The sequence below is a fragment of the Sabethes cyaneus genome, chromosome 2 (genome assembly GCF_943734655.1).
Source record: "Sabethes cyaneus chromosome 2, idSabCyanKW18_F2, whole genome shotgun sequence".
NCBI classification, from domain to species: domain Eukaryota; kingdom Metazoa; phylum Arthropoda; class Insecta; order Diptera; family Culicidae; genus Sabethes; species Sabethes cyaneus.
Window position 1 is genome coordinate 140847568 of NC_071354.1, and position 26104 is coordinate 140873671.

At 36.2% G+C, this 26104-nt stretch overlaps 1 protein-coding gene across 1 annotated transcript in view; it reads left to right on the plus strand.

Moving 5' to 3' along the window:
* The first annotated feature begins 2662 nt into the window (after window positions 1-2662).
* LOC128738822 (uncharacterized) overlaps window positions 2663-26104 on the plus strand; it is a 142174-nt gene continuing 118732 nt past the window's right edge. Inside the window, exon 1 of the mRNA XM_053834231.1 lies at window positions 2663-3406. The gene's annotated coding sequence lies outside the window, so the exon portion shown is untranslated. The remainder of the gene's footprint in view (window positions 3407-26104) is intronic.

The window sequence follows — 26104 nt, forward strand, 5'->3', positions numbered from 1 at the left end:
ACGATCCGGGGGCAAATAGATGACACCCACACACACAACTCGACAAGGCGTAGCGATTCTAACCCATAGCTGCTCTACAGGATTGGAAACAGGCGTTGGATTGATATAGCTGTTCTAGCGAGTTGATACAGCAATCAGGACACCCCCGCCACGGGTTTTGCTACTATTCGAGAGGTTACGATCGGTGCGATGGACAGCAAAGCCGTTGCCGAACAGTTGCGCACTGTATAAACATTCGTCCAGCCATGTCTCGGTCAACACAATAAGATCGTAATCGCATTCGCTTGCTGCCAGAAGGAATGGGTCTATCTCTGTCCGTAATCCTCGCACGTTATGGTAGTAACAGCGCATGGGATGGTTATTTTCCACATCGCTAGATGCAGCTTCATTGTTCAACTCTAACGTTGAAATACCAGTTCTGCATCGTTCATGGAAGGCAGGAGCTTTGGGGTATAATGGCCTAGAAGCGCAGAGCTGATCAGTGGTGCTATGCGGGCTTGAAAGTTCGTACATGCCATGAATGCAATGTTGGAAACTCCGTTCCCTGCAACATAAAAGTGGACTACAAATTGGACTTGAGGATTGCCGAGGATGATTCACGCTCAAGTGGCATTCGAGGGGTCCAGGACCGACAGTACTGGAGGACCATAATTCGTTTGGCGCAGAATCGATAACGGACCGTCGTCACTAAAGTAAAGTAAGTAACCCAAAGGCAATTGGATTGGAGATGAGTTCTTGATGCAATACGAGCTACTCCGACTCTAAGCTACTAAATAAGATTTTTTTAAATGTTTAATGTGATTTTAACCAGTTAGAAGTAAGTAGAAGTAAAGAAGTAAAGAAGACTTGAAATAAAAAATAAGTAATGAATCAAGTAAGATGAAGATGAAATATAATAACGATTCCATGGCATACGCATAGCACAAAATAAATCTTGTTCATTGCTTGATCACATTGAGAAATATAACAGATATAGGCGATGGGTAAAACTCACAGATTAGAATAAAGTCATTCATTTGCTAAACTTTTTTTTATATATTTATAGGGTATGACAAAAATATAAATACCTTTAAACTGTGTTTTCAGTCAATTGAAACGGTTATTACGCTTCAAAAACAAAATAAAATCTTGCCCACATATCCCTATTTGTAGACTATAAGTATTTAGCACGTATAACGATAGCCAACATCTCTACCCACCTGTCTGGATGGTTATCTCCTATACTTTCCACCTTTCTATAAATGCAGTTGTAGCAACGACTTTCTTCTTGTATTATGTCTGCATGAAAGATTGCAGAGTGGCTGCAGCCACGGTATTTTCGAATGAACAAAGGTGGAAATTTATCTAACGATCTTATCGAAGGGTAAACACTGCTCCGGTGCCGCATCCGCACCGGTGCTGATGCCGTTCCTTTACAATAACAAAGAAGAACCAAAACAAAACGGTAAAGCTAACCAGAAGGACTGTTCCGACACATGAAGTTCCTATGTATATTTGCTACTCATGAACTGCTCTTTCTTTAGCATGCTGTTCGTGTCCAAGAAAAAGGGGTGTGTGAATTATTTGCTGAAGAAATGAACTTGCTGGATTATGGAGCTAATGTTGATTAATTGCTCAAAACTCGGTGTCAGGAGATTTGTTGTTGCTGTTTTCTAATGGAAAATTTGCATGTATTTTTTTGACAAGGGATGCAATGTTGACCTAAAAATTTCTAAACAAAAGTGCATATGATTTTAGCAAAAGGTATCAATAATAATTTATTATAAATCTTGAGTACGATTATATCCAATGACTGGACAAGGTATTTAAATTTAAAACATGATTGTTCAAAACGGTTGGAAGAATGATTGATTCTTTATATCAAACACAATTCTTTCCTACTTCGCTTTTATTTGACGTACAATCAGAACTTCAATAGATTTTTCATGCTACACGTGATTCTCAATTTTCATATTAGTTATTCAAATTTCAAATAGTGCCTAATAGATGTTTGCTGAAGGTTTATATGAAAGCTAGCGTAAAGCTGATATTCACAATAAATGAATCGAATGCAGTAGGTATTACGAATTCTTATTAGAAAGAGCTGCATTAGACCAATTTTCCATCTCTAAAAATTAATAGAATCCAATCACTAAATAAATAACGAGTTTTAAAAAAACATATTGAACCAGATTCGTTGATACATCCCTGAAATGAACAAACTACCGGAAAGCTACGTGAACTCATCTCATTTTAAAGCATGCGCATTGTCGTTTTGCAACTTCTCTGTTCGTTCATCGTTCCACAATGTTTGGCTCATTGTTGCATTTTCTTCAGACTGCCAGCATGCTCATCTTTACTTTGTTCCTCTGTAGTTACTCGTTTAGTACCTAATAGGGCTGGTGGGTTGAGAACCAGGAATTAGGAGCAGGTGGGTGCTGGTTAGAGCTTTTCCTCTAGCGCCCTTCTCGCCCACACAATGTACTCTGCTAAGATGAAGCCACACTTCCGGCGATAAACAAAGCCGGCGTTCTGTTTTCCCGACGAGCGAAGCACTCTTCTCGGTAGTTTCTTCGCACCACGCCGCACCGGTTGATGTCTAACATTCACACCAGAAGGATAGCTTCCTTTCGGTAACGGTCGAGTCTGTTAGTCTTCAACCGACAGCCGCTGCGAACGGAAGCATTCCGGAAAGACTCCATTAGATTATAGAGGCGATGGATCATTGAGCAGGCATAATACTGTTAGGAAATTTGAGACTTTCTGATAAGATTGGTGAACTTTTTGCAAATGAAAGACATTGATGTGTCCGGAAGCTGCGTATTGGAAATTTGATATAGCTAATTAAATTTTTGTAACTTGATGTAATTCAAACATGCAATGTGGTTTCGCGAAGGTTGTCTGTGGCCGACAACCTGACAGCCGTCGCTGTGAGCAATTTTTCTTTTCACGGATTGGACCGTAATACCGAACGCCGACAGGACAGTAAACGAAAGTCGTAAATTGCAATAATTAAAAACAAACAAAACGCACCCAACAAAAAGCGTTCGAAAATAAATAAACAATTTCGGGTCCGGGTGCACTTAGTGATCCGTCGTTCGCTGGCAGTGCGTTCCTCAGTGAGTTGGAGCAGGTAAATCTCGTGGCGGTTTCTAACGCGGTTTCGCGCTCATTTGAAAAGTGAAGTGTTGACAATAAAGCGTGAACGATGATAATTTCGTATTAAATTTACATATAATCAAACATCGGCGATGATGGGCCAAAAGCGGCACGAATCGAGTAAAGTGTTTATAAAAGTTTAAAAAGAAATTAATATCAGGCCATTTGCGTGGTTTGCCACCGATGCAGTGCTACGATTTCGATGAAAGATGTGGATAATAATTAAACTTTTCTGGTTAGCGGCACAGACGACTACGTGTTAAATGCGGTAAATAGTTTAACGTTTATTTGTAGTGCTAAATTATTTTGTTATAGGAATGCTTTATTTATTTTAAGTCCGTTTCAAAATATTCATATTCACATGTTTGATTTTTATTGCATCGAGACTGTTGTTGTCAGCGTAATCATGACAATTGACTTGTGAACTTGATGACTTGTGAACTTGATAACAGTTGGTGGTGATATTTATAGAGAAAACCCGAATTAATTCACCTAGCGGCGTGACCTAGCCTTTCTACTACCGCAATAATCATTATATAATTTCTCAGGTACATCTATAATTAACTTGACTATATTTTTAAATATCCGTTCCGTATTCCTCAAAATCCTCATTTGCCAGTAAAATTCACAACGTATTGTGTAGAGCAATTATATTTTCTTTCCTTGGGTGCGTAAATACTTGTAAGCGTCATTTATGCTACTTGATGAACACCTTATTTAGTTCTATAATATTTACGTGATTTATAGAAAAATAATGTAGACACAAAAGATAATTTTTGCAGACTTCAATGAATATACAGTTCGGACTCGATTATCCGGGGATTCGATTATCCGGGTGAAAAAAAAAACAATTTTTTTTAAATAGTTTATTTTACCCAAAAAAGTCATAGTTTTAACGTTGGATAATGATTCTAGCGTAACAAATACTGATTCACCTCCCTAAAGGTATAAAATTCCTTTCCTAAATATTTTTATCAGCGAGTAATGCAGATAATATTATCAATTTTTAATTTTCAAATTGTTGCGTGGTATGATTCATAATTCATCATCATCATCATTATCATCAACATCATCATCATCAAATTAATCATCATCCTCAACCAAATCAGCATCATCATCAAAACCATCATTATCATGATCTTCATTTTAAACATCATCCTATTTATTTTGATCATCATAAAAAACCATCATCATCATCACGCTCAACATGATCATCATCAAAATAATCATCATCATCAGTGATGAGTTCACACATGGAAAAAAAAAATCATCAGTGAAAAAATTAAAGAAAGGAATTTTCTCACTTTAGGGTAAATTATTCAATAATAGAAAAAATTTATGATACCTAAAAGAAAAAAAAAATTTTTTTTGTTAGATTATAGTCACTTTAACCAGTTTGAGTCATTCGTGATTTCTGCGGGGTTGGGATTTGAACCCGGGTCCTCGTCGTGAATGCTAACCACTACGCCGGGACTGACCCCAGAAAAAAATTGTACCAAAAATAAAATTCATCAGTGAAAAATATCGTAAGAAAGAAATTTTATAACTTTAGGGGAGATTAATCAATACTAGAAATAGATTTATGATACCTACAAGTTAAAAAACATGACACTCAAAAAAAAATTTTGTGCCAAAAATATGATTCGATTATCCAGGTGATTCGATTATCCGGGCTGAAAATAAAAGTGATCACCCGGATAATCGAGTCCGGGCTGTATAGAAAATTAGAAATTAACCCTCTAACGGGTCTACAGACGGCCTTAACTTTCGGGCTTCAGAGCCCCGAAACTTGGTTTGAATTGACAATATGAAATATGTGTTTATAGCAGATTTTTTAATATTTTGATATTTTGATATTAATACCATGCGTTCAAAAGTTAGCATCTTTGAAAAACAAGAGTTCAGAAAAATTATTATGCTTCGCTTTTGAAGAAAAAGGAAATCTACAACAAAATGATTAATCTCAAAACTTTACTATTAGTTTGCTTTGCTTGAATTTTGCAATATATCTGAATTAGAAAAAAATAACTGAATAAAGCATTAGATATGAAAAAGAGAAATTGAACTTTTTTTTAGCTGGCGCTCCTTCAGATAATTATTTCTGCATGAAAATCAACACTTAAGCTTCTTTTAAATGTAATTTCATGAAAAGATAGTCATTAGCTTGATCGCATCGTTTTTCCAATGTATCCCGTTAGAGGGCTAGGAAAACAAGATGTGGTCGAAAAATAGTACAAAAACTGCGCCATAAACATGCTTAAGAATGGGAAATATGATCGATATGTTTTCCAGTGCTTGCCATTTTTGATTTATTTATTAAAACATGATTCATGACATAATACATCTGTCCTTTAAAATGTTACTAACGAAAATAAATCTTACAAAATTACTATTGTGCAACGTTTAGGGGAGAGTAGTCAACAGTGAGACAACAGGAACAGTGAGAATAGCTTCGCCATAAAACATACAAGATCCATGATATTTTCCTGCAAAGTAAAGTTTGTGAATCTATATCACATAATACAGTTTGAGAAAAATTTGTTAATTTTTGAGTATATTTTTCAACAAAAGTCGTTTTTGAGAGGGTCAAAGTAAATTTTATTGCGATCATTTTCAGGTGATTTTTAACGGCAAATCGCATAACTAATCCAAATTAAATTTACTACATGGCATCTCATAGGAATGAGAGATAAAAATAAAAAATATAAGACCATCGAATTGTTTGCTAACACCACTATTTCACTATTTCTTATAAAACATTCCTATTGGGAACAGTGAGACAAACAGATGTGGGTAATTTTCAAAAAAAATTTTTGTGTTGAATTGTAACTCAATCCATATAAATTGATTGTAAATGAGTTCTGAAGTGTAAGTTGAAGGTCAGATAACCAGGATTTGACCTTTATATGAATATAAATGTAGATGTGAGAAAAATCGGAATTTTCAATACTGCACAACAATAATGAATCCTTTATACACAAAATAAACAGTACGACCTCTAAACTATTCTTTGTAACCAAAAAATATGGCTTAAGTTTAATTCTAATATGTGTCTCAGTTTCCAATACTCGTTGTCTATCTCTTCCCACCTACTGGGGAACAGTGAGCCAAAAAGACACCTTCACATTTGCGTTTGTAACTATTTTATCTTTTAACCGAAAGGACTGAAACTTTTTTTTTCAGACAACTAGAAGGATATACCTTTCAAATGGATTGAAGACCTCGTTGGTAACCATCACCAAAAAATTTTTAAAATTTTTGGAAAAAAGTGTCTCACTGTAGACGTCTCTCCCCTACTATCTATTTTTCATATAACATTTCTAAGCTCTAGTATCTATTGATTGAAAAGAGCATCTATTGATGAGGAATATTTCTTTTTTTTTCCTGTATGGACTCATCACTGCGACCATTAACGTTTGATCTATTGTGATATCGCCCGGGTGTTTGCTGTATAACCCGCACTGCATTTATTTTTGCTATAATCGCTATTGATTGAGCGATATGCTTATTGAATTTTTTATGCGTGCTTGTGTGTAATTGGGTACCCTTCTTTCAATGCTTTACTCTACTTTACCCACCTCGTTCCACATGACAGCGCGCAGTCCCCAATTATAGTCATCCCTGGCGTAGCAAACCAGTGCATTTTTACTATAAGGGTCTCATTTTTGCACTGTCAATAGGCCATATCGCGATAATATAGAACTCAGCATGAAGGAAGGGCGATGAGGGGCCTGAGAATAAACCCATACTAAAGTCACTTTGACATCGAATGGCCTGATTCTACTAAGATTCGAACCCATGACCATTCGCTTGTCAAAGCAGACTCGGTAACCTTGCGGCTACAGAGCACCCCGGAAAATTTGTTTGAAATTTGTATAAATTTATTTGGAAAAATCAACTTATATTAGTATTTTTAATCCTATCACCACTATACCTACATGCTTAAATTAACTGCTATTCTTCGCTTTTTGCTTTTCTTGTACAATTGTGAGCAACAGCAAGTGAAGAAAATGACAATTGAATTCTGAAATTAAAGAAAAGAAAAAACTTTTCGATTGAATCCCACTATTTAATATTTATTTGCAACAGATACGTAGTTCACCTACGACGTGTAGGCTTCATCAGTGTCTTATTTCAAAGCGTATACGTATCTGTCTCGAATAAATATTAAATAGTGGAATTTAGTCGGTAAAAGTTTTTTCTTTTCTGTAATTTCAGAGTTCGTATTCCACTAAGAGGCTTCAACAACTTCAGACAATTGACATAATTCTCACTTTTCTTGAATTTCAATGCAAATTTAAAAATTGCAAATTGTCATCACATACACACGTACATACACACATACATACATACATACATACATACATACATACATCACACACATCGAATACAATCAACATTTGATTGTTATGTTTTATTTTCACACGTTTTAACGGTTTAATACACGGGGCTTAAATGTTAAAGTTTGAATAACTTTCGAATGATCCGTCCGATTTTAAATAAGTCGGTTTCGTTTGATAGATCTCAGTAGTAATTTTCAAATAATAATAAAATGTGTGATGTTTTTCATTGAATTGATGCTTATATGTTACAAAAATATGTTTTAAATACTATTTTTTTCACATTTCTTTATGTAACTTTCAAACTACAAGTCCAATCGTCATGAAATTTGGAAGTTAAGGGTTTGCAAGGCTCCCCTTTCATATACAATCAATTTTGTTCAAATCGGTTGAGGGACCTATGAGATAATAAAGTCCCATATTTTTCGTATTTTTATACATAACTTTTGAACTAAAAGTACGATCAATATGAAATTCAATAGCGACCTATGGGACACCTAGACCTTCCAATTGACACTAAGAACATTAAAATCGGTTCAGCCATCTCCGAGAAAAGTGAGTGAGATTAAAAGCGTCACATACACACACACATACACACACACATACACACACACATACACACATACACACACACACACACACACACACACACACACACACACACACACACACACACACACACACACACACACACACACACACACACACACACACACACACACACACACACACACACACACACACACACACACACACACACACACACACACACACACACACACACACACACACACACACACACACACACACACAGAAAATGCTCAGTTTTAGAAACTGAGTCGAATGGTATATGACATTCGGCCCGCAGGACCTTCTTTCCATTTCCGGTTTTCCGAGTGATTTCTATACCTTTATACTATATATTTATATAGTAGAAAGGCAAAACCTGAAAACCCCCCTGAAACTTGAAATGACCCATACATGTAAGTGTTGGCGTGCTTAGGATGAAACACCAACGCACTTGTCCGATATTTTGTTTGAAATTTAATATCCTGCATGATGGTTTACGAATGACTTTACTGTTCACAGGTCTAAAATCATTTAAACTAAGAAATATGTTTGGTGACTTTGTCCAAGGCTTAGCATTTAGAGACCTGAAACCAAATACAATATTTAAAAAATTCAGTCACCAATTATTCCAGAACACTCCAATAAAACTTTTTCTATTTTTCGATCATACTCATGATGAATCATTGTAGAACAAATATTTTCTTGTGAAAAGGCGAAAAAAAAGATTTATAACAAAAATATAAAAACAAAAAATCCTAAGAAAATTTACTTACAGCAGCAAAAAATAATAAATACATAATCAAAAAAATGAGTAAATAGTGGTTTTAAAAAAGCATGATATTCCCCAATCTACGAATTCATTGGACAAACATCGGACAAAATGACATAAAAAAATGCGAAAATAATGCAAAAATGTTGCAGAACTGTCGCAGAATAAACCAAATTGACACGAAAAAGACTCAATATTGACACAAATATGGCACAAAAATGATATAAAAATAACGAAAAATGGATGATATGAAATGATACCAGAAACAATATTATTCAATAATAATACAATAAGAAAACAAACAAAAAATTAAAAAAATGAGCAAAAATAATTCCAAAAAGCAAAAAACTAAAAATAATATCTAATACATATACTGACAAAGAAATAGCAGAAATATTTGAAATATATTTGCCTTTCAACTAACATACGAACAACGAGTTGAATTTATAAAAGCTAATATATCATTAATTAGCTAACGTCCTCTGCACATTAATACACACTTTAAATATTCGGTAAAATTTACCGAAATTTCAACAATCAAACGTTTACGGATCTTTAGTAACGTTTGATAACATAATAAAATTTACCGAACGGTCGGCTGTTGAGATCTCGGTAATTACCGCATTAGGTTGTTTTTTAAGTAAGTAGGTAGTTCTTTTTGACACTCTGTTAATCAGTTATTTCACATTTGACAGCACTATAATCGAAAGTATGTAAGCAATTACATGCAACTATTTATAAAGCAACAAATTAAACACCCAAAACCTATTTTCGGATCAGGCAGTCGTTAATTCTTCCTTACTTTGAAAATTACTGCATCACGTCCACCTGAGTTCCCTGATTGGAAACTACTGTGGCATGGACCCCACCTTCTATGGCAAATTTAATGTACAACAAAATAATTTCTTACTATGCAACCGGGAAATTCGAATTTGTCAATACAATTTTAACTTTAACTTCGAGTCCAATTTAAGTCAATTTAAGTCAAGTACGATTTAGAGACTAAATTCACGCAAATTTTCATGTCCTACCACAAGATCAGTTTCAAGTCCAATTTCTATGTCCCATTTTAAAGCCGATTTCTATTCTAATTTAAGTACAATTTCAAGCCCAATTTCATGTGCCATTTCCAGTCTAATATCAATTAAAATTTCAGGTTCCAAATACCAATTTATGGCTGATTTTAAGACCAAATAATACATCATTATCGCTACGGAAAATCAGCACTACTTATTCCAACCAATCACAGAGCGTAGATTTTTAGTTAGATAATGCCTAACATCTTTTAATTATTAAAAAGATTGCTAGGGAAACATGTAATCTACTGTATTATAATGGATTCTAAGAGAAATTTCCAATCGATTGATACCAATATCTCTAGAATCTATTGAGGGATGACTGAGTAATCAGCGAGCAAACCATAACCACTTTTCGCTACATGTTCCCTTTTTGTTTTTCTAAAGTGCACCCCAATAAAGAATATGAATGATAGAAGTACTAAGAAATGTAGTACTACGTCAAAAACATCGTGGTTTCATGACAAAAGTGACGCAGAAATGGTACAAAGATGATGGATAACATAAAAATACTACAAAAATGACACAAGAATAAAACATAAACATAAGAATTAAAAATAACATTAACAAATGCGATATAAAATAATACAGCAGTATGTCAAAAATGACAAAATAATTATAAGGACGTCATACAAATCGAATGAAAAACTGACTTCACAAACTTCACGAAAAGAATACAAAAATGGCACAAAATAATACACATAAAATATTACAAAAATAAATAGATATAAAAACACGAATTAATCCACCTAGAGGTGTGACCTAGCCTTTCTACTGCCGCAATAATTATTTTTTAATTTCTCAGGAACATCTATAATAAACTTGACTATATTTTTAAATATCCGTTCCTTATTTTTCAAAATCCATATCCAAAAAAGATAATATCTGAATTTGAAAAAATTACTGAGTAGAGTATTAGATATGAAGAACGAAAAAGAGAAATTGGACTTTTTCTTAGCTGGCGCTCTTTCAGTTAATTAGGCCATTACAAATATTTAAAAAAGATTTTGTCCCTCCGGTGTTGGGTCACTGACGGGTGGAGGGGGGACGAAAAAAAAACAAAGAGAATTTTTTAATCGAGCAAAAAAATGGATTTTAGGCATTTTTACTTAAAGTTTAAACGTGAAAACCAAATCTATTCTTGCTTTTAATAAACGTGTTGTTATTTTTCATGCTAAAATCTACGAACAAAAAGACAAAACCAATTTTCATACCAATTTTCAAAGGGGGGGGGGGGGGTGACAAAAACTTCGAAAATGATTCTTCCACATGATTGTGAGGAACGTGCTGCTCGATCCAAAGATGCTGATAGATGTTTTAGGAAACGATGAGATCAAATAAACAAAAGCGGCGTCACATGAAACATGCTTGAGGATGGGAAATATGATCAATATAATTTCCGGCCCTTGTTATTTTTGCTGGTATGAGTGGATCCATATTCATTTATTTATTAAAACATGATACATGACACATGAGATAAGATAATATATAAAGTGTCACTAGCGAAAACAAATCGCACAGAATTATTAGTAACCTTTTCTTTTTCTTTTTTATATAAAATTTCTAAGTTCTAGCATCTATTGATTGAAAAAGCATCTATCGATGCTCAAAATTTGTTTGAAATTGGTATAAATTTATTTGTGAAAATCAACTCATTAGTATTTTCAATCCTATGCACCACTATACCTACATGATTAAATCAAATACTTTTCTTCGCTTTTTGCTCGTCCAATTGCGAGTAACACCTAGTAGAGAAAATAACTATTGAAATGTTTCTCACTCTTCTTGTATTTCTATGCAAATTTGAAAATTGCAAATCGCATATACATATATACACGCATACATACATATATACATACACGCATGCATGCATACATACACATACACTGAATACAATCGACCCTTGATTAATTTATTTCGATTTTATACATTTTAACAGTTTAATATACGGCGCGTTAGTTTGAATAACTTTTGAATAAATCGTCCGATTTTCAGTAACTTGGTTTCGTTTGATAGATATCAACAGGAACTTTCAAATGATAATAAATTGTGACATGTTTCCCTTTCAATTAATACTTATATGTAACAAAAAGCAGTTTTAAATACATTGTTTAAACATTTCTTTAAGTAACTTTCAAACCACAAGCCTATTCGTCATGAAATCTTGAAGTTAAGCTTTTGAAAGATTCCCCTTTCATATGCAATCAATTTTGTTCAAATCGGTTAAGGGACCTATGAGATAATGAAGTCCCATATTTTTAGAATTTTTATCAACAACTTTTGAACTAAAAGTCCGATCAGTATGAAATTAAATAGCGACCTATTTAAGGACACCTAGACCTTTCATTTGACACTAAGACCATCAAAATCGGTCCAGCCATCTCCGAGAAATGATGGCTCAATCCAAAGCGTTCCACACACACACACACACACACACACACACACACACACACACACACACACACACACACACACACACACACACACACACACACACACACACACACACACACACACACACACACACACACACACACACACACACACACACACACACACACACACACACACACACACACACACACACACACACACACACACACACACACACACACACACACACACACACACACACACACACACACACACACACACACACACACACACACACACACACACACACACACACACACACACACACACACACACACACACACACACACACACACACACACACACACACACACACACACACACAAACAAAATGCTCAGTTTTTGAAACTGAGTCGAATGGTATATGACACTCATCCCGCTAGGCTTTCTTGTGATTTTCGGTTTTTTGAGTGATTCCTATACCTTTATACTATATTTTCATATAGTAGAAAGGCAAAACGCAGCAAAAATCAAAATAAATATGACACAAAATGGCATCACAACTATATGGCTACATGAAAAGAATACGAGTAATAATAACGATATGAACTTAATACAAAAACATTAAAATGGCTCAAAAACGACAGGAACAAAGGACACCAAAATGACAGAAAAACAAATCTAAAATGATACGAAATTAAAACAAAATTAAACAAAAATAACACAAATCGAACATTTTCAATTTATGGCCGTCAATAGTCATTGTTCGCGGGAGGCAAACATTGTTTTCTCTAGAGCATCTTTCATTATATATTTTTATATTTATCTGTTAAAAAGTTAACAGATTTCTTTATCCTACTGACTATTTAAAAACTACTAACTAATTGCCTGAAGTAGGACTTCGAAGTCGGAACAGGATACGAAACGGTTAAAATTACGTTGTAAGTCAGCTATAGTGTTAAAGGAGTAGAACCTTATTCTGCACGTTTAATTTTACGTTCTGCGCTTAATTTTAAACTAAACAATGTTCACATCTATATATTTATAATATCACAATCTATATATTTATATTCTATATACAAGAGGCTTATGTCTGTACCGAAAACCACACTCAAAATATTCTGCGCATAACTAATAGTAAATTTCCATATGAAATTCCATATGGTTATCATGTGCTACATATAAACACAATCCTCCCAGAAATGCGCATAAAAATTATACACGATTATACACATAAAAATTATACACCTAAAAATTATACGCATATGAATAGCATGTGCAAATTTTTCACGTGCACATAAATGATAACTGTTTGGCACATAAAGATCATTTACTGGGCACTTTGCAAAAATCTATATGTGGGGCACATAGAAACTGTACGAAAAGTTTTCTTAGTGCAGGTCTCTGACAGGACGTCATGCTTTCGTAGCAATGGGTTGTATTCTCAGTCACCTCACTGGTCGACTGCTGGACTGCTCGATTACTCAACTGGTTGACTAGACTGCTCGACTGGACTGGTCGATTAGACTGCTCGATTTGGTTGCTTGACTGGACTGCTGAACTGAACTGCTCGACTGAACAGTTCGAATCGACTGCCCGACTCAACTGCTTGATTGGACAGATCGACTTGGCTGCTTGGGTGAACAGCTCGATTTAACTGCTCGAGTGGATTACTCGATTTAACTACTCAATTCGAATGGACTGGACAGCATGGTTCATCTGCTCGACTAGACTGCTTGACTCAACTGCTCGATTCGACTGCTTAATTCCACTGCCCGACTGGCCTACTCGACTTAACTGCTCGACTCGACTGCTTGAATCATCTGCTTGACTCAATTACTCGATTGGACTATTCAAATCGGCAGCTCGACTCAACTGCTCAACCCGATTGCTCGATTGCTAGACTACTCGATTTGATTGCTCGACTCAACTGACAGCTTGATTCAACAGCTCTACTAGACTGCTCGACTTAGCCACTCAACCCGACTGCTCGACTCAACTGCTTGATTTAACTGTTTGATTCGACAGCTCGACTTAACTGCTCGATTCAGCTGCTCAACTGCACTACTCGACTGAACTGCTCGACTCAACTTCTCGACTAGACTATTCCCAGGAAACAATGTGAGTTTTATTATGCTCTCATGGCGGTTTTAATGACCAGTTTTGGTCTTAAATGCCATCATAAGATTATAATAAAATCCAAATTGTTACTTGGGTTCGATTCAACTGCTCGACTAGACTGCTCGATTCAACTACTCGACTTGGCTACTCGACTTAACTGCTCGACTGAACTACTCGATTAAACTGCTCGACTCGACTGCTCGGTTTAATTGCCCAACTCGACTGCTCGACTGAACTACTCGAGTGGACTGCTTGACTGAACAGTTTGATTTAGCTGCTTGACTGAACAGTTTGATTTAACTGCACGACTAGACTGCTCAATTTGACTGCTCGACTTAACTGCTTGACATCTGTTTGACTCGCCAGCTCGACTAAACTGATCGATTCAACTGCTTGACTGGACTACTCGACTCAACTACTCGAATAAACTGTTCGACTAAACTACTCGACACAACTGCTCGACTCGACTGCTCGAATGAACTGCTCGACTCATCTGTTCGACTTAACCGCTTGAACCGACTGCTTGACTAAACCATTCGATTCGACTGCTCGACTCAAGTGCTTGACTAGGCTACTAGATTTAACTACTCGACTTAGCTGCTCGATTAAACTGCTCGATTAAACTGCTCGATTAAACTGCTCGATTAAACTGCTCGATTAAACTGCTTGAATTGACTGCTCGACCCGACCACCCGATTCAACTGCTCGATTCGACTTCTCGACTCAACTGCTCGACCGGACAGTTTGACTGAACAGTTTGATTTAACTGCTTGACTGGACTGCTCGACTTCACTGCTCGACTTGATTGTTCGACTTGACTGTTCAACTTGGCTGCTCGACCCAACTGCTTAATTCGATTGCTTGATTCGACTGCTCGATTCGCCTCCCCAACTCGATTACTTGTCGCGATATCATATGGTCGGTGTTAAATCAGACCGGTGCAAGTCGCAAGATTTTGAAAAATGAATTAATGATAGCAAACGATTAAGAATTTTCTTAGCAACATTTCACTCTAATCAGACTACATAAATGTTGCAAACAGCCAGAAGTTTTTATTCAGTTAAATAAAATCCAATACGACCATCAAAACTATTTGTTTCAGTTTCCGGTTATGACTTTTTTATGTACATCTTAGAGCTATATTATGCAATACAGAAATCAAAGAACTAATACAAAGATTAAAGATCTTCGTAAACACTGGCCAATGGAATGTATCCGCAGTTTTCTGAATCCTGAACAGATATTTTTATTTGCCGGATCGTAAGATTCGGGCTCAACTAGTTAAGGATGATTACAAAATTTCACTACACTATAATTACACTACAACTACAACATAGCTAAACTAACCATCCACTCACGTAAACATTCCATAGATATGTATTTCGACTGTTACTTACAGCCTTCTTCAGTACTGTACAGTACAGTACAGTAGTGAAATTAAAATGAGTTGTGAAATTTTGTAATTATCCTTACTGTGATCAATGCGTAGCTTAGTTTTAGTAGCAGAATAAAACGAAAAACTTTCCTAACTTAACTCGTAAGTAAATAACAGTAAAAAATACTTCAATTTTATATAAGTTTTTCTATAAAATTTGAAATTGATTGCCTAAAATTTCAAATAAACTTGGCAGAAGCGAAGTTAATTTCACTATGCTACTTTCAAACCTAAATAAAACCGACAGTACTCAAAAAAGATTGAGTAAAGCTCAAGCCAAATGAAGTAATGAAGAAAAAATGAAGTAATGTACAAAACAAACTAGCAAACATAATAGAAGAAAAACAAGGTGTTCCGGTAAGTTCTTTGGGGTCGTGTGATATTAAATACATCCCGAAAAGCGACATTTTGAACTCCTTTTGCAATAGAGCAATTTCACGAGAAATCGTCCTGAATCTCTGATTTGGATTAAGCTTTATCTAGGTGTTTGATAGAAGGAAACATGTACCTTCCACACATATCGGCATCATTTTGATTCAAAGCTCATTTAAATAAAACAACTAAAATTTTGAATGAAGGTAAACTAGATTGAATATCGGCAGAGTTTCATCAATATCGACTGACTTATTGCAGTAATATCTTTGGAGCAAGAAAAGGTGCTGAAGTTTAAATACTAATACAATTTCTAATGTAGCTGTTACTCAAAAGTGAAAGGTTAAATCAATCAAGCCCAGATAAGTTGCAGGAAATTTTATGTAGTTATTAGAAATTTTATGAACAAAGCGGGGCAACATAAAAATCGTATGAAAATGGCGTATTTAAAAAAAATAAAAATATTAAACCTTTTCTATAAATGTTTCTAAAATGGTTGCATTTAGGAAAATAATTATTGTGAGCATTTTTGTTGTAAATCAAATAAGAAATTGTTATTAATATTACGAATTCATATGTTACGTGAAAGATCGGCAAAAAAACTCATAAAAGTCGTCTTTCTTCTAAATCCGTTCATGAATCTTGCGCTATCTCAGAATAAGTTTTAAAAGACGGCAAATTACTTCTGTTTCTTCCAAAAAAATTTAAAAAATCAAAGAAGTTCTATCGATGTTTTCATTTTGCGCGTTTTTTTAATTTTCAAAAAAAACTGGTAATTTTTTTCCTTACACTTAATTTTAGAGCAATCGATAATTTTCGATATTCCATTTTTCAAACATAATGACCATGAAAATAAAGACGCTCATTTAGAAATGAAAGAATATTGAATCCTAAATCCTGAATGGTGCCAATACCTGTGGAAGGTGCTGCCAATACCTGTGGAAGGTGCATGTTTCATCCTGCTAAACACGTCGATAAAGTTTCATCCAAATCAGAAAGGTTAAAGTTTAGTCATTTACCTATTTCACTTGGAACTGTTCCCATCGTTTCTCTAATTTAGGACAAAGTGACGTTAAATATTCAAAAATCAAAGCACAGCTACGATATGATATGATTTTTTATTGCTGTAGTCAACATGACCCAACAATTTGGACGTAAAAGAGCATCCAAAACATTTACAGCACATGTTGCGTTGGCATCAACATATAAAAGAGTATGCATAAATGATTAGCAAACAGATTTCAAAGGATGTTTCACTGTCACTCACAACCGCAGCCTGATTCATCGGCATTACAGAGAAGTGGGGCAAGTAGTGGATAAATAGGGTTTGACTTTAATACAACAGCTAACCCATGTTTAAGATGCTGCTGTCCCAATACACCAAGAAATGCGAACTGACATAGACATAACATGACTAATCATAATAAGGGGCTCTGCGAGGATGAAAATGGTCTTTGTCTTATAATCAGTCTACAAAGAAGTAAACAGATTATAATTCATAGGATATCGAACTCTTCCACTTTACAGCTGCTCAGACAAAACGGTTCTGTACAGAAAGTGCCATAATGGGACAGGGAAAAACGTGATTCGAAAGATTTCAAGAAACCTGTGTACGTGAGTAATATAAACAGAGAGGACTGTCATCGTGCAGCAACAGTTTTCTTGCTAAAATTGTTACAAAGTTTTACTTGTTTTGTAGATCAAAAATAAAATCCATTAGTTGTCCCGGTCATACCTACGCTTCGAAACATGTTTACGTTCGGTTCGAGCGACGATTGCCATGCACTCAGCTTCAACGGATGCAAAATATCCATTTGCGGTTTGCACTAAGACGTTTGCATGAAAATAAACATCGTTGAATTTATTTACGCGATGGGTTTTGCGGAATTTCATTCAGTCACACTATTAACACACTATTCTACGAATCAACAATACTGGTGTTGAGGGGTTTTAATATGTTTCAGCTAACCGCACAATTATCTTATTTATTCCGCTATATGAATCTATAAAGACATCGTTTAAAGATTTACGCCCTTCCTGATTCCATCAACATTAAACCAAAAGAGTAGCAGTAAAAAGTTTTGAATGCGAAAGTAGAATTGCAAATCTTTGCGCATAAATCACTGAGAAGGACTTTGCCCTTGTTAGATTCTCGTCATGCAGCTCAACTCCCACCTGTGAAATGAACATATCTGAACTAAGCAGACCTTACCTGGGCTGAACAAAAAGGCCTGTCTATAGAACCGTACCAAATTCCAATTGCTCAATATGCCGATAAAGAACACTGACCCACGTTTTGTGTAATCCTTTTCGTTATCGGTACACGTAGGTGGAAGTGAAATCTAACAATGAATGTTAATCCCTGTAACCTCCTTCCGGCACATATTGCATGGGCTAGGCAAGCGGTTTGTGTCTGAAAAGGAGAATGAAAATTCACGCCTTGCTGTGGTGGTTGTTTTCTAGCCATGATTTTCATACACAGGTGAAAGCTCCGCTCGATTCGAAGGCTTTCTTTTGTGCTGATGGCAAAAATGATTAATGTGAGCTATTAATCGTGCTTCTGTTTCGAACGTGAGCATCAGTTTTTTTTCTCCTGTCTGGTCTTTTGTTTGAGTACGTTCCCTTTTGATTAGCAAAAAAAAGTATATTATGAAGCCTTTTGTACGCAATGTCTTAGTAATAATAATTCATAAAAAATATAAAAAGATTGTTGAGAGTTTGAATAAATGTCGGAATTGATTTATTATTTTCGATGTAGTTAATGATGGTCGCTTAAACATTTTGGTGACACCTTAGTACAGTAGGTATATGTAACCTACATCGTTACGTAAAGTAAAAAGAGAAAACTATCGAAATAGCATTATGATTAGTTCTTAAATTACCGTCTCAATTACTTGTTTTTTACTGCTTGGAGTATTAATTACTCGCAATGAGATATTTACAAATTCCTCTAACATTAATTCTAAAATATGTCACTAATTCAATATTTAGCGAATTAGCTTGGAAAGCTGTTTGTGTTTAAAGTCAAAGTAATCTCAATCAACAGCATGGGAAGAACAACACGCCGAATCTGAAAAACATTGTTCCAAGAAACAGAGGTGAAAAAAGGCTATTTCTGGCGTCACTAGTTTCGAACAAATCTGAGGAACAGCAACCTTGAAAGAATTATCCGTACAACTAAGTTACTCATTTATACGCTTGTAACATGCTGCCGCATAGTATAACAGGTTAACCACCTACTCGGACAATGAACTTCATTGTTTACCTTCGTTACTTTTCACAGAAAACTTCGTATAGATTACAAATCGATTCAAGGCAATGGCATTATCTGTTTACCAATCATTACCGTAGTAACAATCAGTTGACATGGACCTGTATTCATATTTTCCAAGAAATGTTTTTTCGAAACCAGTAATTTTGAGATATTGGAATTTCGGAAATTCTAGAAGCGCCTGCGGCTCTTCCTGAGGATTAACCGAAGCTAGAAGCTGTTTTAGTCAGAGGCGCGTGCGACAGTAATGAGGAGAAGGCCTATAGACAAAACAATTATCGTTGTCAAATTTATAACCTGGATTAGAAACCACTCGGCAATCCAGTGCTATACGTCAATAGATTGAGTTATGGACAAATTCCTGTCCAAATGTCCAAATCCGTTTGTTGAACTCCGAGAGTTGTAGCTACTACCAGGCGGAACTGCTGAAGAACATTGGACCAGCATCGAGAACGCCTCAATGAATTTATCGTGACTAGTGATGAAACTCTCAGCGAAGTGCATAGCGGGCGTAAAGCGGAGAGCGGCGATAGCCGGCATTGAACAAGGGGTAACCAGAGCGGTGACACAGCTGCCTCCCAGCCAGCACCAAATCGTATATCAATAACCGAACATTATCGTAAATAACTGTTAACAAATTCGGAATCGTAACTAAAGCTTAATAAAGTCCGTTCAAGTAGATTTTCAGTCGTATATAATGATAATAGCTGACATACATACGATATTCAGCACAGAATCGTATAGCAGTACGGAGCGGGTCGGACTTAATCGGATATTATCGTATATAATTACTTATATCGATATCTCGTATGTTTATTCCTCATCACGTATATCGCCTTCAAAATACCACGGATATTCCAACTTTGCGCATCAAATACGACTTATTAGCATGTATATATGTACGTAATGCTGGTTTTTAACTTTTATATACATATGAAAATGCTAGCTGGGCTGTCAATATGGTACGCCGAACTGGAAAAGTCTGCTAAACAACCTTGTATGCGGGACAAGCGAGCCTAGATTAACTTCCAAGCTGAAGAAGAAGAAAATGATGTTACCAATGCCGCTATCCACCTATTGCGTGACATTTTGCGCCATCTTACTTACTTACTGCGGATAAGTACTGCGGACTTACTTTCGTGCGGATATGATTTCGTATCTCTCACTTGCAACCAGGCTTGGCATACACTTTTCACTTTGATTTTGCTCTTTTGATTACTGCTCCTCAGCCAAGCAGAATTTGAAAAAGTGGTGTATGGGGCATTTGTAGAGCTGGTAATTGTCTAGAATATTGCTGAAGAAAGTGAAGTTTTATCTTTAGTATTTACGGCGCTGTAGGTCAGCAATGCCGTTGGTAGCAAAAAGAGCGCTCTTTTTGCTACCAAGAGGGTAGCAGCCCTATAGCGCCATAAATATAAAATGCACAGTAATGCTTACTTCAGCAATATTGTAGATAATAACAAATTCTACAAACGCCCCATACATCACTTTTTCAAATTTTGCTTGGCTGAGATGCAGTAATCAAAAGAGCAAAATCGAAGCGAAAAGTGTATGCCAAGCCTGCTTGCAACTGAAATATACAAACCAAATTGTTTATTGGTTGTGTGTTGTTTGCGTTCCTTAGGTGTTTTTATTATATTTATAAGCATTCAGCGTGCTTTATATGGTAGTAAAGAAAATGCTGTCTAAGTTTCTAAACGACAGCGAACGCATCATTTATGGTGCACTATTTACAGGGTGCGTCATTTATGGTGATTCAAATCATACTGTATTTTTTTAAATTGTAAGTCATGAAGGTATTACCAATAATATTTTAAAAACATAGGTACCAGTAACTGTCAGGCATTACAGAGTGTAACAGTATGCAGTGTGCAGACAAACAATGGCATCTGAAAACAACATAAATGCTTTGCACACACATTGCACCTCTACGGTCTGCATTCATTCAATACAGTGAAATTCTTCTCTGGTTACAAGTACAACGCACTTGCTTCTCAATCAACAAAGACCTTAATCACCCAAGCGCATCTCTATTCGACAGCAAGTGAATTTCCAAAGTTAACCGATCAGCGACATTCTTTGCAGGAACAAAGAAAACCAAACGAAAAGTAAAATAAATTTGTCACTGAATGTTTCATGTCGCAAGTGATCTCCGGTGAACCAAAACGATATTTCACGGTGATTGAACCCGAGATGGTGTTGATATTGTACAATTCCTTGTTTAATCATCATTAAGAGTTCCTGTTGAATGCGCAATGTTGTTTAGTATTGTTCGCCATGAAGCCTTGGGGATCACAATAAGTCGTTAGTATCAACCTCGACATAATGTAGTTAAAATTTAACATCATTCATTATTTCTTCTCCACAACCTTATAAGTAACAATCTTTTGTATAAAACTTTAATGAAGTTTAAAATTGACCAAATAAATGACTCCGAATGATATCTTATCCTTATTCATTGTATATGACCCGTCAACGAATTCAACGAACTTCATGTTTCTTCCTTCTATGCTTTCAAAACGTATACCGAACGATTGTCACCATCCTGTATATTCAAATGTAAATAAAGCTGTAAATAAAATATCTACAAAAATATGGGAAAATCACAAACAGCAATCTGTGTTTGACTAACATAATCGATCGGAAATGTACAATAAGGAAACCGGATGAAAGATTTTTACATCCAGTATCTCAGATGCTCTAGCAAAAGCGAGCTAGGATGCGACGCGGTTTTTATTGCTGTAGTAAACTTCGCAGTCCTACGCTGAAGCAAGAAGAATTGTGCATTGAAATATGGGGCTTGGCAATAAGTCGCGTCGTATCGTCGCAGGTCGCGTTTACTTTGTAAGCATCCTTAAAATCAACCAGCAGCGCTCGTTAGTCGCAGACAGCAAAAAGGTACACAGCGAAACAGAAGATTCAATGGAAGAAAATCGTTCAGTATTATTTTGACGGCATATAAAGTTCATTAAACGATAAACTCAGACCAGGCGTACCCATTATTTTAAAAGGTTATGTCGCCAACCTCCTTCGCCTTCGGATTTAGAAATATTGAATTACTGAACCACATTCGATATGTTTATTATAACAAATCGTCAAAATATAGGCGTACCGATTTGAAATTTATAAGCATTTATTGTTGAACAAAACAGGGCGACGTGCTCCACCCTGTGCGCGCTGCTATCAATAGTGATGTAAATCAGCATCCTCTTCATATGCAGGAGTATAGACGCGCAGTGAAACTGTGGGTTGTGTTTGCCTGGTAAGGGTTTTGAAGAATACTTACCATTTACTAGAATCGGTAAAAACCACCACTCAATTTGTTTGTTTAATGGCGACAAGTTTCTGATAATATCACGGTGGTGATACTGACATTCACATATGTTTTGCTGACGTGAGCACACTTTTAGGATTTTAGAAGGGTTGAATAGATAGAATCGGAGAGCATGCACACTTTTTCGGTCCAGGACTGCAGTGATTTATCTACAGAATAATTGGAATGCTGTCACATTGAAGGGAAAGTGTAGGAGGGAAAAGTTAAATTACATCCATTCGATTCCAGCTGTATTTGGCCTCTTCAGGTTTTTAACTCCCAAGTGTAAGTGCTGTCGAAAACCATATTGATTGTGACAAGAAGCATACTGAAAAGAAATTAAGCCACGAGGCGAATTATTTCTGAATTGGTGCAGGGATACAAATGCAAAAAATGCGTTTCTGTTAGTGGCAATTCGGATCAAATTATTGTTTCAGGGATTCAGTAAAATCTCTATTGTATTGCATTGAATTCTACATAAAAAAGCAATCGACATTATTTTATTATAATAGCACGAGCCTTTGTTATGAAAACTGCGCCGTTGTCAGCAAATACTATTTAATTATTCACTCGCTCGTTTAGGCTTCGCTATCTTGACCAGCCATAGTTACTCATTCATTTCAATTCTCAAACATTCTCGAAAAGAATGGGACTTTTCAGAAAAACCAGTAGCCCCAACTTGACCTGATTCGAATAGTCCCTAGCCCCATTTTTGCAACTCAATGGTTTGAATTAATTATAAAGTTTAATTCACTGTAGAGTATCGAAAGGTACATTCAAGACTTTTTGAAATTTTTTGAATCTCAGAACTTTTCAGGTTTCTGATTAAGACAAATTTAATAGCAAAAGATTTAGATTTTTATTTTAAATTTCTTTTCATGTTCATGTTTTGTATGGAATGAAAAATGTAAATATGTGTAATACAAATGGGCACGAGAGCATGGCAAAAAGAACGTAAGCGTAAAGCAAATTAGGTCAACAAAATAGGTCCCACGAAGGAATATGCCATAAAATTGTCGTGCAGAAAACACCCTCCCATGCCAATGTGTGTACGAACTGTTCAAATAGCGTTTTAATGCACTTTAAAGCATTTTCGCATTATTCTCGTACTCACCAACCACACATAACTTACGAGGCACCACCCACCATTGCTTTTATATCCTTACGAAAGTGTTATTCATAAAATTAACGCGTATTTGATTGACGGGTTTCTGTAAAGTGAATTTCAATGACTAATAAATCCTATTCCTTATGCATAAGAGCCAAACCGTTCTACTAGCGGAACAGAATAAAAGTACCTTGGGCAAACGGGTAAAAACCGCAAAAAAATAAGAATAATGTGGTCGCTAGAGCGTAATATTTTGCCTCAGACGGTAACGTCGCGACGAAACCGTCCTGAGATAGATTCATTATTCGCGTACTTCCGAGCGAGCTGTCGTGTTCTCAGGGACACATTTATCCAGGAACGGAATAACTTTCTCGTCGTTTTCTTTATTTAATATACATACATCTGCATGAATCTAAAGACAGTACCCAGTAGCCAAACATTTTGACAGTTTATGTAACGCTTGTCATTTATTGCTTCTCTTGTCTAACTGAGAAGAGCTGGACTGGAGGTCACCTATTTTCCCAGATACATGGGTTAGACAAAATGATCAGGACAGGCAAAATTTTAACAAAACAGTTTCTATAAAATAAGACATTTTTAGATGAAACTAACTGCATTCGACGGAGAAACTTTTCTAGGTATTTTGAAATATTTTGAGATCTGCAGTATTCAGTGGACGCAGATATTGTCAAAAACTAATATTTTTCATCGCTTGTATCATTTTCTGCCATGGAAATTGAATAATATTCACATTTTCCAGACTTCATTTTCAGTTGATTGGTGAAAAGTGAACGGAAATCCGTCGGTACCTACTCTAAAACAACTAAATTCTGGAAAATTACTTTAAACATATAGACTTCAGACCAGTTAAATTAAAAAAAGATTCCTTTATCTCACCCACTATCCTTAGTTGGTTTGCAATCCTAAGATAAAATCTGTTGAATAAAGTTTCTCCAATTTACTCGGTTATGGGCTTTCCAACTCCCCGGATACCGTGTACTCGCCGCCAGATCTCGCTTCACCTGGTTTAACCACCTTGCTCGCTGCCTTCTGATCGTCTTGTTCCTACCGATTTGGAGTTAAATACCATCTTTGCAGGGTAGTTGTCCGCCCAGCTTTAGCCAGTTTTTGGATATGAGGTTGGCCACATGGCTATGCGAGTTCATGGTTCATCCCCCGCCTCCATACTTCGTTCTTCTGTACGCCACCGAAGCTCGTTCTTAGCACTAGTCTTTGGAAAACTCCGAGCACCCGCAGGTCCTCCTCGAGCATTGCCCATGTTCCATGCTCGTAGAGAGCAATCGGCCTAATAAGCGTCTTGCGCTTTGTACGGGGACTTGGTCTGCTCAACCTCAATTGCTTGTGAAGCCCATAGTAAGCACGACTTCCGCTGATAACCCAATCTTTTCTGCTTCTCGCTTTACTCTGGTATACTGTTCAGCCTCCACCACAGATGTTCTACCGATAATATTCATGGCATCGGAAAAGCAGACGAATTGACTAGATTTGTTGAAATTTGTGCCATGCGTGATGATGTCCACTCGGTGTTGTGACCTTGCAGCGCTATGTTGAACAGCAGGCATGAGGGGTTATCGCCTTGAAGAAGCCCTCTATGTGATTGGAATGAAGTGGACAATCCACTCGAAATCCAAACACAGCACTGTGTACCATCCATCGTAGATAGAATCAATTCGAAGACTCTTTCTGGTTGATGATCAACGAACAAATGGTGCCTGGGAGCTCTGTATTCGCGGCCCTTTTGAAGAATTTGCCGAAGTGTAAATACTTAACCTTTGACGAAGCCGGCTTGATAAGTTCCTACAAATCTGTTCGCAATTGGTGATAGACGGCGGAAAATGATTTGGAACAGCACTTTATAGGCGGCATTGAGAACGGTGATCGCTCGATAGTTCTCACAGTCCAACATGTCGCCCTTTTTACCTTTGTTATACTATATAACAAAGGTTTAGAAATTGGCCGAAAAACACGAAATTGATCCAAGGCCCGGAGGGCTGAGTCACATGTACCAATCGATAGGGTTCGACGAACTGAGCAATGTCTGTGTGTGTGTGTGTGTGTATGTATGTGTGTATGTGTGTATGTGTGTTCGCTCCGAATTTTCTATCGCCTGTTACTCGGAGATGGCTGAACCGATTTGACCGCTATTACTTTTGTTTGAAAGGTATTATTACCTAGTATATCACTATTAAATGGTTTC